Genomic DNA, 6,058 nt, shown 5'->3' on the forward strand with positions numbered 1-6,058 from the left:
GGGGCTGTGGGGGGCTCCGGCGGCCGCGGCCCACCCGGCCGTGAGGCGGCGGCGCTCTGGCTGCAGCTCCCGCCGCTGGTGCCCCGCAGGGTTCCCTCCATTTTGGAGGACGGTTCTTCCAGTCGTGTCTTCCCCCGCCGCGCGCTGTCGTGAACGCGCTCTGGTTGGTGCGGGATTTAGGTGTGCGTTTGTCGGGGGGGAAGGAGCTCTTTTAGCCGTTCACCTGTTTAAACCCGTGTTCCTCACTCGAAAGTCGCGTGTTTACGGATTTGTGCTCGAAACCAGGTCCGCCAGTGCGCGGTGTCGCTGCTGCATTCCTAAACCCTCTTGGTGGCCTCCCTGCGCACGCTTCCAGGATATGAACGAATGCTACAGAGACTGCAGGGAGTCCGAAGGGCTGTGCTCCTGCGGTGGCTCAGTCTTATTTCATACCTGCGACATCTTTCTAAGAGCGGTTCCCGCGAGCGAGATCGTGTCCCCCAGACCGTCGTGATTTTTGAGTTTCGGAGGCCGCCCTACTCGCAGCAACGGAAGAGCAAACAACGTGCTGCGATGAGTGTTTTTGTACCCATCTAGGTTGCTCAGTCAAAATGATTCCCAAAATGAAAATGCAGGGGCATCCGGGTGGCTCATTTGGTTGAGCGTCCGATTCTGGGTTTCAGCTCAGGTCACGAGATCAGGGTCGTGAGTAAGAGGCCGCGGGGACTCCCTGCCCGGCGGGGAGTCTGCTCCCCTCCCCCTTTTCCCCCCTCCCCCACTTGTGCATGTTCTTTATAATAAAGAAATCTTTAAAAAAATAAAATTGATACATAAGTAACTAAAGCCCAGAACGTATAAAGGTGTGATTATCCTAATGAATGCTTACCATTTAATGAAGTAATAGTAGCTCATTCCAAGTGTTGAGCCCCACGTGGCTAGTGAACTACCCTTTTGGGGGTATAGGTACCTTATACCATCTGGAATATGACATCTAATTCTAGTTATAGGAAGGAAGGGATACGGGGAATTTATTTTATAGACTAATGGAAAGAAAGCTATTTTGGATTCAGACACTTAGTTTTCTAGGCCCAGGTTAGTCACAGATCAGCCCCATAATTTTAGACTTTCTGAATCTTATTTTTCTTAGCTTGTAAAATCAGGTAATGTCACCTGCCTCTGGTGGTTTTTGTGAAGATTGAGCTGTTTGAAGTGCCCACCACCATTTCTGACGGAGAGCTAGCCCCTCGGTAAATGCCTGCTGTAAGCATAGCTGGAAGTTCAGATCGTTTTCTGGTAGTTTGAAAATAGTTGGAGGGCTGGTGGTGGTGGTATGGCTAGAGAGCTCAGGAAAGAATTGGATTAATCCTTTTTTCCTTTGGAAATCCTGTTAGAAATCTTGAGAGAGCTAATTTTTCGGTTGAAGAAATCATAAAAGCTGCCATTTTAGACACTTTGAGAGATTATTTTAAAAATCCCTTTCCATCCTCTTTAATCCATGAATTTTTTTTCTAGTTTTATCGGTGGCCTAAAGATCTCAGTGGTCTGGCTTGAATGATTAGCTGAGTAACCTGGGTGAGCGACTTAAAGCTTTCGTTTCCCTCTTTTGTAAAATGTTAAAATACATAGGGAGTTTTAGTACAGTCCCTGGCAGATGGTAATTGATGGATGCTAAAGATTGTGAATATAATTATTCGATGTTTTCTTTGGGAAGTAAAACTTATGTTCAGAGTAATTCTGTCAGTTCATGTTTATGTGTATTTTTGAAAGTTGACAAAGTCTTTGTCCACTTGTTAGGTTTACACAGTATCACTTAGGACTGATTTCTAGTAAATACTGAGTCAAGGCTTAATTTTGCTCATTGAATGTGTAACTATGATGTTTCAGTCTGTTACCATCTTTCCCTTTATCACAGAGATAGTATAATAATACACTGATAAGGTAACAAGTAAATTGTCTTATGAAACTAAAGCTAGAATGCCAAACTTAAATTTAGAAATTTGAAGCACCCAATCAGTCTTAAAATTTGGTAATTGTATCAGTCAAACAATCAAAAACAATCGCTCTCCACCATATTAAAAAAAAACTGTAAGATTGAATAGTAATGGAAACTAAGTTTCTGTCTACTGGGTTTCATTATTTTCTTGTCATTTTCCGTAAATCTGGCTTAGCAAACTGTATTTCTCTATTTATTCCACAAACTACCCATGTTCACTTCTGAGGTGCCTTTTATTTTTATGGGAATGCCTTCACTTCTGTTAGAAGATAGCAGAGGGATAGTGAAGTATTTCCCAAACTGAGAAGGCACTTTGAGACCGGGAGCAGGTGATGCCATACAGTTGACAGGTTCATGCAGTGTAACTTACGGAGGAGTGGGCAGATGACGAGCCAGCTGCACAGGTACACGGGTACAGAGTCCAGACCTTAGCCCACAGATTTTCTAGACTGAGGGCACTAGCGGAAGAGCACTGTTGCAGGATCAAAGGATTTCTGTGCACCTAAATGACCCCTAATCTTTTATTAGATACTGTGGCACTACTTGTGCCTCAGGAGGGAAAGACTTACCTCTCACAGATGCATGGGAGACGAAAGAAAGCCTCCCCCAGTCATGGTCTTGGGCCTCTTTAAGGTATGTGTAGGAATCTCCAAGGGACCTGGTACATAGAGCCCCAAGAGAGGTCATCTGCCGCGCGTGGGCAAGCTGGGAGGCCAAAGACGGTCTTCGTAAATGGAGCTGCTTGGCTTTGAACAGCCTCTCTACCACTCACAGGTTGTGATCTTAGTAAATGTTGTTGTCTGTAAAATGGAGGTCATGATAGTACTTGTTTTAGTGTTACTGTGAGGATCGAGTAAGCAAATTAACCTTTAGAATAGTTCTGGCATTTAAGACTTTCTGGGTGCTTACCCGACCTAACATCTCAGTGTTCTCTGTCTTCGTGTCCGCTGCTTCCGTGAAGTCTTCCGTGTCTCTTCTAGTCTTGGTAGTCTCCTTCTAGTGATACTCAGTATTAGTTAATGTAGTAGGGTAGCATTCAGTATTTTCTGCTTATGGACAGCCAGATGAAACCCTTGAAGAAATAGAGGGTAGAATGTTATGGTTCCGTTTTCCTACAGGTAGTTGCCTGAAGACGAACACCTAGGAAAGGTAGTTTGTTAGAAAAAATAGGCGTGTAAAAATTTATATATAAGATCAGCTTATTTAACATATTTTTTGTTGTTGAAACTGCTAGAATTGTATTTAAGCCTTAAAGTTGTAGCACTTTAGGTGTTTTGGGGGCTGTAGTTGGCAAGAGGTGTGGGTGTGGTTAAACCCAGTTTGTTAGTTGGATAAGAGAAGAAAACTCCTAATCTGTTGTGTTTAACCACAATAAATTAACCCATCTCACGTGGTAGGCAAACAGGTCACTGTCTCTTTAGTCGCGCATTGAGACTTGGACCTATAGAACACTTAAAGGTTTTCAGAGAACAATTTTTGAAGCTTTTGTGTCTCAACAGTGGTAAACATGCCCTATATTTAGAGAGTTTTAAGAGATTTATTTGCCAGAGATCACCAAGGTAATAAGTGTTAGCCTTAACCTTTCATAGCTATGCCACAGTCTCCATGTCACTGGTACTTTTTAGTGACTAGGGAATAAACTTATTTTAAGTATTTAGCATATAGCACAGCTCCTTAGCGAAGTTGCTGGTAGTGCACTGTCTCAGTACCAGATGCTTACTGAAGTGGTTCTTTACCAATTCATATGGCACATTATAAGCCTGACACTGTTAAAAAATACTTTACATGCACAAAACTCTGTGAAGCACGTATCTGTTCTTAGGCCAGTTTTACATATGAGGAGAGCGAGGTACAGGTTACTGTAACTTGCCCACAGTCACTCTGACACTAAGAAGAGCTGACACTAACCAAGCTTATGCCACCCTTGTGCTAACACCCTTTCATGTGGAGTATATCATTAAGTAGCTATTTATTTTTTATTTTTTGAAAAAATTTTTAAAGATTTTATGTATTTGAGAGATAAACCCTCAGCCTGTGGGTCGGGGGGGAGTAGAGGTGGAGGGAAAGGGGTAAGCAGACTGCACTGAGTGCAGAGCCGGGCACAGGCCATCCCATGAACCTGAGATTGTGACCTGAGCCCAAACCCAAGAATCAGAAGCTTAACTGACTGAGGCACGCAGGTGCTCCTATAGCAGTTTAAAATATTGTTGGTGTCCTTTATTTTGGCTTAAGGGTTTTAAGATTTTAAACATCTACTTCTGAGATATGTAGTGTTGCTTTTTCAAATCAAAAATAAGACCAAAAAACTAAACAGTTTAGAGAGTGTAGGCAGAGGGTTTTTTCTTAACCAGCCAGCAGTAGTTAAGAATTTTGCAGTGTGTTTCTGAATACTGTCTTCCTACCCACTTTTTTTTCCCCCTCATCTAGGAATGTCTGATAGCTTTCCACATTCAGCAAAGATTGAATCTGTTGTATTTCAATAATAAAGCTTTCTAACAGCAGTGGTTTAATTCTTGCTTGTGTTTCATGTCTTGTGTAGCTTTTGGGTGGGCGGGGCTTGCTCTGCTTGGGGCAGTTAATCACCTGTTAGAACTGTCTCCATCTTCAAAATTGCTGATCTTGGTGCACCAGAAGGAAGGAAAAAGCTCTTGCCCAGAAATATTATATTGTCTGTAGCTCATTGACCAGAATGCTGACCCTGACAAATCACAAGGAGACAAGAGAATAGGGGAGCCCTACTTCTGGGATGTTTTATAAATAGAATGAATGACTGCTACAGCAGTTTGACTTATTTGATTCCCATTTTAATAATGGTAAAATGAAAATACTCCATTTCTTGCAGGAAGAAAGAAACAGAAGCTTGCTAAGGAGAGAGCCGGACTTTGCAAGGTAATCTTTTTTTTAAATAATGTGTTTACAAATGTGATAGAAATAATGTTTTTAAAATCTACTTCAAATGTCTTTTGAGAAAGCTAGTTGATACCAGACATTTTCTGTTTTAAAATATAACTTGCGCTTTTTTTTTTTTTTTTTTTTGATTGGTTAGTTCAGCTGCAGATTGGTCCATCATTATTTTCCCCGTTGGCCCAAATAGAAGACAACTTTTACTACATGAACAGTATTTAAGGGAAAATAAGCTGCTAGTCTCCAGAAGACAATTCTACCAAATGGTTCAAGCTTTCTCAGCTGCTTCAAAACAATACAATAAAAAATTCATTAATTTTCCTTCCTTCAGCTTCTTTTAAAAGAACCACCTGCTATTTATTTCAAAGGTTACATAGGATTATTCATACCCACTGATCTAGAATCCTACCATATGGCAGATTTTTTACCTTGATGTTATATGTACACATAGATAAAAATCTTTTTTCTTTTTATAGATCCTGTGTTCATGATTATTTTTAGTGACTACATAGGTTTCTCTGCTTGATAAAAAAATGTTCTGTGACCTGTGTAAGTAAATGTTAATCATTACACATAGAGCTTTTCTTTTTTTACTAAAATTAGTTCCATTGTCTGGATTCCCAGGACTTACAGGATCAGTAGTGGTTCTTTTTAAAGTAAGTTGAGGCAAAGAAAAATTAAATCAGAAAATATACATGTTGTTATTTTGAAACAATCATGTAATTAATAAACTACCTTTCCGAAGTATATGTTCTTAGTGTTTCAGTAGCCTTTTCTTTCTAAGGACATGGGAAGGTAAATACAGACATGCATCAGTTTGTATTTTTAGATCAGGAATAATCAAATTCTTGCCTGTGCTCTGGTGGTTGATGAAAGATGCCTTTACTTTCATAAGTTTAAATTTTTTCATCTGTGTTGGTAATAAGAGGGTATGTAATACTAATCAGGAACCAAAAACTTCCATTAACGGAAGTCTAGGTTTTTAAATAGAATAGGATTTCTTTTTTTTTTTTTCTTTTTTTTTTTTTTAATTTGACAGAGATCACAAGTAGGCAGAGAAGCAGACAGAGATAGGAGGAAGCAGGCTCCCTGCTGAGCAGAGAGCCCGACGTGGGACTTGATCCTGAGACCCTGAGATCATGACCTGAGCTGAAGGCAGAGGCTTTAACCCACTGAGTCACC

General features: G+C 40.8%; 1 non-coding gene across 1 annotated transcript; it reads left to right on the forward strand.

The window, feature by feature from the left end:
• The first annotated feature begins 309 nt into the window (after positions 1-309).
• Positions 310-443, forward strand: LOC116862491. The gene has a single exon (XR_004381644.1). It is a non-coding gene; the product is annotated as a small nucleolar RNA SNORA14 (small nucleolar RNA).
• Positions 444-6,058: the final 5,615 nt, after the last annotated feature.

This window comes from Lontra canadensis, unplaced genomic scaffold, assembly GCF_010015895.1.
Source record: "Lontra canadensis isolate GAN:19392208 unplaced genomic scaffold, GSC_riverotter_1.0 scaffold248, whole genome shotgun sequence".
Classification (NCBI taxonomy): domain Eukaryota; kingdom Metazoa; phylum Chordata; class Mammalia; order Carnivora; family Mustelidae; genus Lontra; species Lontra canadensis.